The sequence below is a fragment of the Prionailurus bengalensis genome, chromosome C1, assembly GCF_016509475.1.
Source record: "Prionailurus bengalensis isolate Pbe53 chromosome C1, Fcat_Pben_1.1_paternal_pri, whole genome shotgun sequence".
Classification (NCBI taxonomy): Eukaryota; Metazoa; Chordata; class Mammalia; order Carnivora; family Felidae; genus Prionailurus; species Prionailurus bengalensis.
Window position 1 is genome coordinate 195612260 of NC_057345.1, and position 14392 is coordinate 195626651.

The following is a 14392-nucleotide window of genomic DNA, read 5'->3' on the forward strand; positions in this document are numbered from 1 at the left end:
TGGATTAGTCTAGTTCTATTGCATTAGAGAAGTACCAAGTCGGGCTAAAGGTTTATAGAGCGTGGTTTGGATCAGTTAGGTGTGGGAGATGAAAATGAAAAAAAAAATCATAGCAAACATGTTTTTATTGCTACAATTACCTGTGAAGGGAAGGGTGTCAGTTATAGTTAGGTTAGGAACCTGGTTTCCGAAATCAAGCAGCACAGAGTCAAACCCAGATCACGCTCCTTACCTGTGACCTTTAGTGCCTAATATCCTTATCTCTAGAAGGGGGTGGCCATTATATTATCTGCCTTTTAAGCTTATTAAGAAGACCATGTGAGTTAATATGTATACGTATATGTATGTGTGTCTGTTTAATATAAAATATCAGTGAGTATTAGCTTATTTATCTAACTACAGTAGTATCTAACTACTAGTACTGCCAAGACTTCAAAATGTTTCTGGGTATTTGAAGTACAATTTGCAACACCTCATTTGAGAAGAATATGAAATATGAACAGTTAGAAACTCTTGTGAACACGTAGCACATCACTTCTACTTAGACTCTTTTCCCAAATAGTCTACTTTCCAAATGTATGTTGGGCAGACTCATGTAAATAATTTAGTTTTTGCTGGTGTTCATCCTACATTATTTAAATACCAACTTGTAGGGGCTGCTGTCTTCCATTCACTATAAAGTTCTGCCTATTTACTTTGTTCACTTGTTTCCCATTTCTTTTCCAGATTTAATATGCAAATGTAAATTTTGAAATTGACATCATGGGTTATTAAATTTGAAGGAGCTGCTCATATTTCAATTGGACGCCCTCACTGTAACTACATGGGATGAAATTCAATAGGCTGTGTGGACTATGCCAGGGTTTGAGACAACTTTGTAAAGAAGTGTGTAGCATTTACCCGGTCACACAGTTTTATCGACTTGTTTTCACTTTAAGCAGTTTTATTCGAGAAGCAATTAATAAAGCATTCTGTAATAATGAATAAAATTAACATTAATATTTAATATCCTAGCATTTGGTGATTAATTTTCAAGTTATGAAATTAAGTGGTTCCTTGAAATAGTTTAGGGAATTTGCCAGAGAGTGGGGAACCTCTCAACCAGTTAAGGTGTCTAGGAAGAAGAGTCCATAAATTGAGCTATTGTGTCCTATGACAGAAGCTGGGGTGGGTTTGGTTTCTGTGTCAGCCCCATCTAAGGTGTATAAAATCGGTTCTTCCCCAGAAAGGTGAATTCAATTCCAGAAGAAGAGATACATATATGTATACATGAAAATATACATACATATACTGTACATGAAACATATGTATACATGAAAATTCCTCACATAGATCCCTTAACTATGAAGCCAGGTCATCTTAAATTTTGAAAAATGAAGGAAAGTATATGGTAGATATTTATTCAGAACATAGAATCTGGATATGTTTTTGTTCTAAACCTATCCTCTGTTATTAAGTATTTACTAGCTCACAGTATAATATAAATTAAGGGACAGCTAGTTTGCATGAATTTCTTATTCATGTGGAGTTTATGGTATTGTAGATTTTTTTCTGGATTGAAGTATACATGAATCTCATTTTTTTTTCAAAATAGTATGTTCTTATGCATCTGAATAAACTCATTTAACTGTATTTAAATGAAGTGTCTTAGGAAGAAACACATAGGAAAAGCTGGGGCTGAATGATTTGTCTCAAAGAAAACAGTGGAATCAGTCTTGACACCTTGTCTATTCATACTTAAAAACTAATATCTGTAGTTCCATCATAAGGATGGGTCATGTGTCTTAGCTCTATTATTAAATTGTAACTCTCTGAAAATGGAGTATAGGTATGCTTGCCTTGTGTTGCTTAGATCACATAGCACCCAACCCTGCATAGTGTAGACAACATAAAAATATTTGTGTAAGTGAATGTGTTAGTAATAATCATGGGTAGTTAAGGCTTATATTAAGTAAAATAATATCACCATCAGAAATCCAATGTCAGCTTCAATCACTTCAGTGTCAGTGTCCAGTAGCCTATCAGAGTTTGCCTCATTAAAAACTAGGTGAACCCTTTCCTATTTGGCACATGTGGTAATATGTGTACAGATTAATATATTATTGGCAAGATAGACATCAGTCTTAAAAACGTAAGCAGATTTGCACACGCATGTTATAGAGTGAAAAAACTCACTATATGCCAAATTTTGTGATATACTCTGAATACGTAATATCTATGTAATCCTCAAAGAAATCTGGGAAATAGGTATTCTTATCTCCATTCCAAAGATGAGAAAACTGAGGCTCATACATATATTTAAACACTAATTGGTTAAAAAAAAATGGCAGGATGCAAGGACACTTCATTAAACACTTAGATTCAACTAAGGACAATCTAAATTCTTTATTACACACTAATGACTGCAAACATGACCTGAAATTTTGTTTTCAGAATGTTTTTCTTAAAGTAGAAATTTTGTACTGTGACCACAGAAAAAATATTTTCTAAAAATTATTTTTTCTTCTATTTTTTTGTTACTGGATATGATGCATATTCATTAAAGAAAACTTAATACAAAAAAAAATGAGATAAATATAAAAGAAGAGAAAAATGACAGCATTGAAATGGGTTCCTTGTTTTAGTGTTGATTTCATTACTAGTACTTGTACCAAAATTCAGTGGCACATTTACCGTTTGTTGAAAAAAAGTTGTTCTTGAAATTACTTATTTTACTTTGGTGATCCAGTCTATTTATTATGGTTCTTGTTTATATACAAGAAGAAAATGCATTTTGAAATTTGAGGCCAAAATGTCATAATTCATTGTTCAATTTGCCTTTTGGGCAATGCCAGAGTTTGTAGTAATCTTTTGAAAAATTTCCAAGTCACATCAGCATGTTTTGCTGTAAGAGAGCACACACCATTTACTTCTATCCGTCCTTTCATCCTGGGAGGGATTACATAGAATGCATGGAGTCTGGAAAGGTGGTTGACAGCTGGGAGAGATTTTTGTAGGGGCCTCAGAGTCTTCCAGAAGATTGATTATGCAGCATTTTCTGCCAGTTCCTTTATAGCTTCACCCAGGTTATCATCCCACCAGGAAATTTGGCTCTGGACCTCATTGTGTTTCTGATAATTTAGATGACTTTAGGACATCCCCTTAATCTCTTGAAGCTTGATTCTATTTTTCAAATATATGGGTAAGGTCCCTTATACCCTCTAATCTTCCTAAGGATGATATAAAGAAAAAATCATTTGCATTTGAAAAAAAAAATTTTAACTCTTGTGGGAGCCATTCGAGTTGACTGTTAGAACAGTAAAATGACTTCCCCTGAGTTCAGTTGGAAACTCAGTTTGCCTTCTTACAGCAGTGAACATTTACTGACGTGTGGTCAGTAGTTTATAGCATACCACCAGGAAGTCAAGGCGGTTTCTTTAATGCATCCTTATACCGAATCTTACCTTTCTCAACAAGTTTGCTTGGGAATGAGTTATTCCAAGTCAGGAAATACTCATTTTGTTTTTACTCTGCCTTTTTAGCACCTTGGCCTTCTTGATTTGGGATTGGCTAGAAAATAATGCCTCTTCGATCAGCTGTAAGCTCTAGTTAAAAAAGAAAAATTCTGTGAAAGAACTTAAATCTTCTAGCTCGGTTCCCAGAAGCACACTGAAACTGGCAGATGGAAACACAATAGCAATTTTGCAGTACGACTGCAGCCGTGACATACACACAACAGAAGTTGGTAATTGGGTTCCTTATTACCGGCAGGGAGAGGCCTGTTGACTTTCTCTACTGCTAAAGAGTATATTCAGTTCCAGTGCTGTGGCACTGGGTCCATCAAATACTGAGTGCTCCAGGAAGTGACAAGGGGACCGGCTGTACACGCTACTGCTGGCTGTCTTCATATGAGTCACATGGGGCAGCATGTTAGTGTTGCCTGACTGCTGTCAAAGTTTATTTCCCTCTCTGCTAACTGGTTGAAAATGTCTGTACCAAGGGGAACTTTTACTAGTGTATTGTAAGTAATTTTGTGCCCGGCCCAAGCAAGAAGAGTTCATTCATTATGGATGGATTATAGAACCTACCTTCTCCAACATATTTTTTTTTTATGTTAAAAGTTTGGAAACATGAAACACATGTTATTATTTGGAAATACTTCAGCACATGAGTGTATCGAAACCTAGGTCATTTGTTTTCCTCGGTCTCTGGATTATTTTCTTTCTCGTTTGACATTTGACACTTTGGTAAGCTAACGGTTGTGGATAGCCGGTTACTAGAGATTGCCTTTCATTGGGAAGCAGGTATAATGAGCCAGGACCAACTAAATCTAGGTCAACAGAGGTATCTTAGTTTACAGAATTAAGCAACACTGTATATGTGGAAAAACTTAAAGTCTCTAGATGTAAAGTGATAGTTTTTAGTGTTCGCACTGATACGACTACTAAAACCCCACGCTAGTTCACAAACTGCATCTTGGGTGCATTTTGAGAATGCACATGAACATGTTACATTTGCACTTTCAAACTTGAGGACAGTTGTAAGCCAGGGATCTATCTGCTGGTTGAAATATTCCCCTCTGAAAGGGCAGCGGGTGAGGGTCTAGCTTTCTGGCCGTGATCATGCCATTTCAGCTTGTATCTATCAGCTGCTGAAATTGGGCGGTAGAGAAGGCTCCCAACTACCATTGCTTACCCTGCTTTGTTTTCTTTATAGAAATGACCACAATCTTATGTATTTGTGTTCTGTTAGAGGAATGGAAGCTCCAAAGGGGCAGGAATCTTGTTGATAACTTATTGGCCACCAACGTATACCAGTCCCAAGAAATGGCTGCCATGAAGCAGTATTCAAAAATTATTAGTTAAAAGAGTGAATAACTAACTCCCAAGTGTATTCCATTTGCTTGGGAAAATATCCTTACAGAAAATAATGACGAAGTTGTATCTTGGAACACTGTCAGGCTATAAACATTCTATTTAGCGAGGCAGCACTATTTGGTTTTACTAAGAATTAAACAGGCCAGGTTAGGAATTTAACCACCATTTGTAATAGGTCCTTTATAGCTTTCAATAAATGGTTTGGGAAATTATTAGTATAGGAGTGCCGGCGTGTGACATACAGGGAAAATATGTATTGCTAATTTACTTTCGTTCCACTATAATGCTTTTTGCTTCAGTGCTACTTTGCGGGAAATTAAAGCTTTAGCCCCTGATTTGTTCAGTTGAGGGATGGCAAGAGTCTGAGAAAGTACTTAATATTTAACATTGGTAACAGCAGATCTGTTTCCAACATTAATGCTTTTAGACTTATAGGAAACCCTAACTTTTTGCTGCTGTTACATTTCTTCCATATATAGGATTTTCCATTATTATGTATAAATTCTAGACTTTTTTCTAGAAAAAAAGTATAAATTTATGTATAAATTCTAGACTTTTTTCTAGTCCTTTGTATGTAATATGAAATGGAATAAGAATATTCAAATGGATGAAAATGTTCTTTATAATAATAGTTCTGAAGTCAATCCTTTTATACCTCGTTTGGGTATTTGCAATTCTTTATTAAATTAATTAAATTATGTTGGAAATGAGTTATAATAACAACATATGTAGGAGTTAAGTATACCTGGATTCACCCAGGAGAAAGCCTGTGACTCAGAGATGTAGGTTCAGTAATGTGTGGAATGCTCCAATTTGGCTTGTTAGTGCCGTACTAGAGTTTTCAGGAAATGAGAGCTTTGGGCAACAGATTTACTTTATTGTTTAAGGATTGCCTATAGCTGCACATTCCTTTGAAATCCAAGTTTCACTGAGATGACAAAATGACCTGTTGGTAGGCCTAGGAGAATGTGTGCTTTCTGAATTAGAGAAAATCAGGGTTGTGACAATCTTAAAAAATATCGTGATGTTAGACACAAGCAACATTTCTCCTTCTTGATGAGTGTCTCGTATGTTTCCCACATCTTTCCAAATCTCCGCTGTAAATCCAAGTATTAGTGTCAAGATTCTTCACTATAGATTTTGGACAAATAATTAATAATGCATTCACTTTACTATAAAACCATTTTAAAGGAGACCTTGGATTTTAACGACTAATGGTTTGAGTGAACCGATAGGTTTTTCATACTGAAAAAAAGTGAGCTTATTGGCTTTTGCAGATTCTATCCTCGTTCCAGTCATTGTACCACCTTACTACCTAAATAAATACAGCATCATTCAGATACCTTCCAACTCTCAAATAACTCATGTTCCCTACTGCTGTGTTTCATCATAAGCCTTAAATATAACAGTTAACTTCTTAAACTATTTATATGCCTAACATTAATAAAAGAAAAATTATAAAGAAGAAAAAAAATGAAAAGCTCTTGGATGAAAATATGCTAGATCTTTTTCCTATAGACCTATAAGGTAAGGTCAGCAAAATATTTCTTAAAAAATAAATACTGCCATCTTCCAAATATTTGTCCCACTGAAAATACTTGGAGAGAGAACTACAGGAGACCAGGCTCTATTTCCAAAATTTGTCTTTTTTTTTTTTTTTTTTTAGAGCATGCTTACAGTCACTGTTTCTGCCTGAATTTGAATATGCCAGAATTCCTTAAGGAATCACGCAGTTGGAAAGAACCATCAGAATTCTAACTTAAGGGGTGCCTGGGTGGCTTGGTCGGTTAAGCATCTGACTTCGGCTCAGGTCATGATCTCACGGCCGTGAGTTCGAGCCCCGCGTCGGGCTCTGTGCTGACCGCTCAGAGCCTGCAGCCTGTTTCAGATTCTGTGTCTCCCTCTCTCTCTGCCCCTCCCCTGTTCATGCTCTGTCTCTCTCTGTCTCAAAAATAAATAAACGTTAAAAAAAATTAAAAAAAAGAATTCTAACTTAAAATAAGAGATTAAAGAATATATGTATATATAAATATACACAGGCCATACACCCAAATGTATGTATGTATTTCACCTTGTCTCTTTTTTTTTAATGTTTTTATTTATTTTTGTGAGACAGACAGAGCAAGTGGGAGAGGGGCAGAGAGAGAGAGAGAGAGAGAGAGAGAATGAGAGAATGAGAATCTGAATCAAGCTCCAGGCTATGAGCTGTAAGCACAGAGCCTGACGCGGGGCTCGAACTCACCACTGTGAGATAATGACCTGAGCCGAGGTCAGATACTCAACCAACTGAGCCACCCAGGTGCCCCATCTTGTCTCTGACTTCTATTGTTATTTCTTTGCCTTAATAAATGATGTTTGTGTAGTGTCAATTACTTAGTGATCTTTATTTATAGGTACTGGATATTTAATCTTTATGAACTTAGTTTTCTCCTGGGAAACTAATATATAATAATAGTATCTGCTGTATTTGGTTTTGTAAGGGTGAAGTGAATAATGTGTGTGACATATTTTTGTACAATGTCTGAGTTATGTAGACACTTAATGATCATTTCTTACTATTGCTGTTGTTTTGTATTAGAAACAGTACAATAGTTTTGGAAAACAAATTCCATGACTGAGGTGTTTGAAAGTGCTTCACTTTAAGTGAGCTCTTATTATCCAGTTGTCCTAACACCCAGTCATTCTTTTTTCTGTGTTGTGACAGTAGATGAGTGACTTAGACACACGTAGCTGGCCCTCTGTAGTCTTACCCTGTATTTGCCATCATTATTATAGCAGCTGCAGCAAACATGTCAGAGTACAGAACATTCCATTAAGAGCCATACCTAGTGCCTGGCTTCCTACAGTGTTATTTTATATGAATAATATAAAGTCTAGAGGTGAAATTAGTTGGAGTGTCCATGACTCAGCCTGTTTTTCCGGGGAGTGACTCATTCCACATTTATAGATAGATCCCTGACTTTATGCCATACACCACATTAAGTGCTTGAGATACAAACATGGATTTGCTGGGTCACTGACCCAGAGCAGCCCACAGTCTGGGTAGGCAGGCTACAGCATCATTCATTAAGAACAATGTGGGTATGCATGTGGCCAGTACTTTATTAATGTTATATCTACCTATCAAGATGGTGACTAAATATACAATAATGTGGGCTGGCTAGATTACCTAACTCTATGGTTTGGATCATACACATATACTTCTGATTTTATATTGATATGTTTTAGCTTAATTATATCACCATAGTTTTCATTCCTTTTTGTTCTGTTTTTAGTGTTAAGTAAGACTTCATTCTTTTTGCATATCACATGAATCATACTCTCCACGAATAGGTCAGTTGTCTGATAAATACCTTCCCTTGATTATCCTGCCAGAAACTCAAACTTAATGTGTCTACAAAAGCCCCTCGCCCTCTACTCTTGCTCAGCGCCTTGATCTTCTTTCAGCCTTACCCGTTTCTAAGAATGGCACCATCTTTCTGAGAGTCTGTCTCAAACCCTCAGAATTCTTTCGGCACCTTTTCTCTGTCCTGCGCCTTTCATATCCAACCGATTCCTAAGTTCCGTGACTTACACACAGCACTATGGACTGAATTGCATCCCCTCAAAGCTCCTACATTGAAGCCCTAACCCCCAAAGTGACTGTATTTAGAGATAGGACTTTGGGGAGGTAGCTAGTATTAAATAAGGTCGATAAAATGAGGCCCTAATTTGAGAGTGGCTATGTAAGGGCACAGTGAGAAGGTGGCTGTATACAAGCCAGGATATGGGCTTTTACCAGAAAACTGATCAAGCTGGTACCCTGATGTCAGACTTCCAGGCTCCAGAACTGTGAGGAAATGCATTTCTGTTGTTTAAGTCTCCTCATCTATGGCATTTTGTTCTGGCAGCCTGAGCTAAGATACTTGCTATGCAGTAGTTAGGGTATTCTTCCTCCTTTGCACTGACACTATCTCTACCTGAGTTGACTCTTCCTTATCATTCACTTGGACTTTGGAAGGAGTCATCTAAGTGGTTGACTCTTTAATCTCATCTCATCTCTGATCCAATCTATACAGTGTTGCCAGATTCAGTTACCTAATTATGCCATTCTTGAATTTAAAACCTTCAGTGGTTCACTTTAGCATACAAAATTAAATATATTTAATTATGTAGCCTCGTCAGCTTGTCATTCAAGGTTATTACCCTATACAGACCCAACCTAGCCTTTCACCCAATTAGTGTTTTTCTTATGTGTTATATTCCAGTCAGGTAGGCTTGCAGGTGTTTGTACAGACAGCCCCTGGGGTTAGCTTCTTTCATTACTTTGTTTCTGCTGAGTCCATTAATCTGAGTGGGTCTCCTTCCCATTCCATCTCTGCTTATCAAAATCCTTTACCTCCTTCAAGGCCCAACTCAAATGCCTGTCCTCTGTGAATCCTTATCTATATAATAGGATTTCGTTGTGTTGTGTTTTTTATTTCCTCTTCTTTGATCTCCTGTAGCTCTTTGCTGGTATTTCTTTGTGACAGCAAGCATATTCTGTTTAGTATCATAGCTTTTGGCTTTTGGCTTTTCATAACCACCCCCATCCCACCGCATTCTCACTAAGCTCTTTGATGGTAAAGAACTTTAGATCTCTGAAATATTAAACAAGGCTATTAAAAAAATACCCCACAGAACTGTTCTATATTTTAAAAACTAAAGATTATAAACAATTAAAAAGCACTTCAATTAATTTTTTTTAACAGAATTGATTTTTAATTTGTCTTGCAACTGCAGTCTTTCCTACGTTTGTATCTGTAAATTGATGCTCAAGCAGTAACTTTTCTACTAATCAACAACAGTTTCTGTAAACTGAGATTCATGTGTAACTCTAAGGGAAAAGCACAGCAAGTGTGAAAGGTGGGTTTTCAATTCACAACGGACCTGGGTAATCTAATAGTTAAAATATGTCTGCTGTTTTCCATTTTTATTTCTTGTGAGGTATAAACAAGCAAACTTCAGCTTGATACAGAGTTTATAATCTGATTTCATCATTACAATATGATTTATAAAATGTAGGCGTGAGATCATTTCTTATTGGAAAAGAGAGCGGGGAAACAAGCTGTAGCAGTTAACTCTCAAGATTATTTTCTGACATTTCCCCTACCTTTTTGTTGTGGAGCAAGAGGATGGAGAAGTGGTGCTTTTATATGCTGATAAGTTAAGCTGCCTGGAAGCAGATGCAGAATCCTATTGAAAAGAATTTCATTTGAGTTCTGCTTAGGGCATTGTTTAGTGCAATACTACACTGAGTCTTGACCTGTGTGTTTGAAATGGCAGATGTTCACAGTGAAGGCTGAGCCTTAGGGCAACATAAATCTTCACTATTCTGTGCCTATTTGCTCAATAACTGGGTTGAATGAAAGAAAAAAAAACGGTCTAGAGACTTGTTATTTAGAAAGCAGCTGCTCTTGCTTGGCACTGCAAATGGAAGAGCCTCCTTAAGATAAGAAAAGCAAGCAAACAAACAAAAATCCTAAGAGCCCAAGTGAACATAAGTCCACCAGGTCAAGACTGTCCACCCCTTCTTCCTCAGAACTTTGTCTCCATTAAATTTTTTTGATGCAAGTCAGGTGGGACAGGATGAAATTTTTTTTTTCTTATTTCTGCCCAAAGGGGAATTTTCAACTATTGAAATTTGGCAAAGCATCAGAAAAGCACAACACCAAGCACCCTCATTCATTTGACAAATATTTATTTACATTCTCCTGGGTGCTAAACACTGTGCTAAGCCAAAGGGTTCAAATATAAGATTTGCATAGCTAAAATAGCATTATTATTATTATTATTTATTTATTATTTTTTTTTGAGAGAGAGCATGAGAGCATGTTTGGGGGAGAAGGACACAGGGAGCAAGAGAGAGAAAATTAAGCGGACTCCACGCTCAGCATGGAGCCTGACCTGGGGCTTGATCCAATGACTTTGGGACCTGAGCCGAAATCAAGAGCCACCCAGGCACCCCAGAATTAATATTTTAAATAAAGTTTGTATTTGACTCATGCTATATTGAAAAGAAAATAAACTAGAATTTTTTGGAGGCAGAGCTGGGTTGGGGTGGGGAGGTAGTGGCCGTGGCAAGTTAGAATTTCTCCCCATGTATGGAATACATAAATAGCCAGGTTCATATTCCATAAAGCCTGACTTCTGAAAAGCTCTATAAATATCATTCTGTTTTTACTATGAAAACATATATGTAGAAAGGATAAAATCCAACTTATTTAAAAGAATATTAAAGATATCAGGATCTTGATCTAGTATGTTAAAGAAGTCTTAGCAAGCAGTAGCTATGGCCAAATCGTACATCGAGGCTTAGGACAGCACACAAATGAATGTGCAGATCTATGTAGTCTCTCTTGGCTCCAGACAACGAGGGAGCCACATTTTCTTAGGGAATGATGGCTGGTAATCAACATGGTGAGAATGTACATATATGCAGTGTGCCCACTACTTGTTCTTTGTCGTTCATTTCTGGTATTCATGTGTACTATTTTAGCCTCCTCTTTCACACACAATAGGACACTCACACATGCACGTGTACGTATATAGCACACACAGCCACACATACAAAGTTGCTCGGTGTGTTGAACCACTGACCTTCCTCCTCTCCCAGTATTTTTCTTCTTATTTTAGGAAAATTTTCCTTCCTCTCTTTTTCCTTTTCTCTCCTTTACTAGTCTTTTTTTCTTGGTTTAATCCCTCCCACTTTCTTTTTTATTTAAATTTGTGGGGCAAAAAAGAAACAAAACAAAACAAAACTAGGCTTAATGGAGAGTGTCCCAGACTTTCTCTGTGGCATTCTGGGTATCTCAGTAATTTTTTTCATGGCACCCCATAGGCCAAAAGAAATGCATCACAGTTCTGTTTCATTAGCATAAGTATGTATGCCCTAACAACTGAATGGCTTTTTGGAAAAAAAAAAATACACAAACATTGAAAGAAAAGTCTTTTTACTTCATACTTAGAAACCCACAGTTACTTACCAATGGTATGTGTGTGTGTGCCTGCTGGGTACAGCCCAGCCCTCAAAGCTGGGAGTCTGATTGGATGTTGTCATCCTCATTTCTTATTCCACATTGGTTTTCATGCCATATTTGCTTTTATGTTACAAACGTTATCAAAATCCAACTTTGCAAAGTTATCGTATCATTGAAACACACATAGCAAAATCTAAAATTGAAACTGTGGCTTACTTCAAGTTAGTAGTTTGTGTTGTGCCTGATGGATGTTGCTGTGTTTTTCATTTATTGAATGTATTTATCAGTCTCTGAATTTACACTGGTGCCCTGGGGTACTGTGACACACAGCCTGGGAATTGGTGGCTTTATAGAAAAATAATAATATTGGTATCAAAGTAAGATAAAGGCAGGTGTTTGAAATGGGAGTAGACCTATTAAAGGCATTAATCTTGAAAGTCCCTCAAAATGCCCCCAAATCCTATCGTTTAATCTTCAGAAATTTATCCACCTGTTAATTCATTCTTGCAAAATAAAGTTCACTTTTTTTTAAGCACCTACCCTTGAGATTAAAAATCAGGAATTTCATGTCCAATCATACTTTTTTGGTTTATTAGTATTTCTTTTATATTATCTTTTAATAAAAACTATATACTTAAGGTGGATAACGTGATGCTTGGATATACATAGTGAAATGATTACTGTAGCCAAGCTAACTAACGGAACTCCCTAGAGTATATGAATATTACTTTGGACTATCTTTTCATTAAATAATTACCATTTAAGGTTAATTTTACTTTTGGATTTAACCTAGGAGTCTAATAATGACCATTTGTAACAATATCTTGGGGAACAAATTCTAACTTCTAACCAGTTAACTCACAAATATACTTCTCACTTGTTTTTTGTTTTTAATTGGAGATTTAGCAGTAGACACTCCCTGCAGCAAGTCAACAGTTATGCTCTATGTCATTTTAGTTATTATCTTGACTAACTTTCCAAAAGATAGGCTGACATTTGGCACGGAAGTTTTGGGTTTGCTTTTGTCCTTGGTGTATCTTCTTTGGTACTTCCATTTGATAGTGTGCTTCTCAGCATAATTCAGTGGCAGGACTAAAGTGTAAGACAGGAGTGGGAAGATGGATATTTTGCCCCTGGAATTGCCTTATTTGGCTTCTGTTGCTTTTTAACAGATTGTTGATACTGGACTAAAAATCTGCAGACTGTTAAACCAGACTAAGGATCCAAATGCAGTCGTTTTATTATTTTCAATTAAACATCTTTCATGAGAAATGGTAGTCTATGAATACAGAATTGGTTAAAAAATTGAGGGGAGGTTGATGTTTTAGAACATAAGCACAAGCATTGTTCTGCTTTACGTAAAAACTGCTGAACATAAAAATAGGGCCTAATTTGGGCATATAATACATCTTGTTAAACAAGATCCAGAAAATAAAGTTTTATAACTACATAACCCTCCTTATTATAAACGTATGTGTTGTCAGCCAGTACATTTTATGGTCAAGGAACCAAATAACTTGACTTCATCTTCTTTCTTAGTAAAATAAAAGATTGAATCATTCAGTTGATTTAATTTACAGGATGTTTTTCTGTTTATCTTTCAGATTTTATTGATCTGATCCAAGGTATCTTGTGACTTCTGGCTGGAATTAAGGTTGGTGATGTGTTTATATCGATTATGAATAAGCTGTGAAATAAAATAGAGGCATCTTGGGCCTTTGGACAGCTGGGTCAAACAACTCTTGCAGAGCGTGATGTTGAAAGCCAAAAGTTAGTGAGAAATGGATGATTTCAGACTTGGGGCACTTAACACACATGTTTTCCTCAGCAGCATTTGTTTTCATAGTTAGTATAATTTATTTCATTATCAAGTATTGTTTCATTTATTTTACCTGTCTTACTAGCTGAATTTTGATCAAATAAATAAGATCCAATTCTAATTTATTCATTTAATAAATACATATGTCAGAAGAATGACTTCTTTGTAAGGCTGGCTAACATTTTAAAGAATGGTCAGCTTCCTGAATTTGCAGGGAAACACTTGAGACCCACAGTTTGGTGTCCACACTTCCTGAGATGGGTGGAGTTGAGACATTGCTTATCAGCTGCAAATTTCGATTAATTGGCAAAAATGTTAAGATGCCATTCCTTTTGTTCTATTTTCTTGTTAATTGGTTTTATGGGAGACTCAAAACTAGCTTAAACTGGGTTTAGAGTAGTAACAGAGTCTTGAAGTTTCCTCTCATCAGTAAGCTTGGAATTTTACTTACCCTTTCTATTTTCTTCTCTAGAATATGTATTCAGATTTTAAAAGAAAGGAAAAAACCAGTCATCGTATGAAACGAGGGCTTTTGTTGCTTATATAACAGCAAAATGCCAGGTGTTGCTAAATTTTTTGTGTAGGGCTTTGATTAATAATTAACAGAGAAAAACATCGGCTTTTCATTTATGCTTACATTAATCACGATTAGCCTTCAAAGCCCACATTTACCCTTCAAATTGCAGTGTCTAGCACATGGCAGGCACACAGTAAATATG

At 36.3% G+C, this 14392-nt stretch overlaps 1 protein-coding gene across 1 annotated transcript in view; it reads left to right on the forward strand.

Moving 5' to 3' along the window:
- The window catches only part of MAP2 (microtubule associated protein 2), a 284797-nt gene that overhangs the window by 55748 nt on the left and 214657 nt on the right, over positions 1–14392 (forward strand). The window contains exon 2 of the mRNA XM_043577693.1: positions 13459–13508. The gene's annotated coding sequence lies outside the window, so the exon portion shown is untranslated. The remainder of the gene's footprint in view (positions 1–13458; positions 13509–14392) is intronic.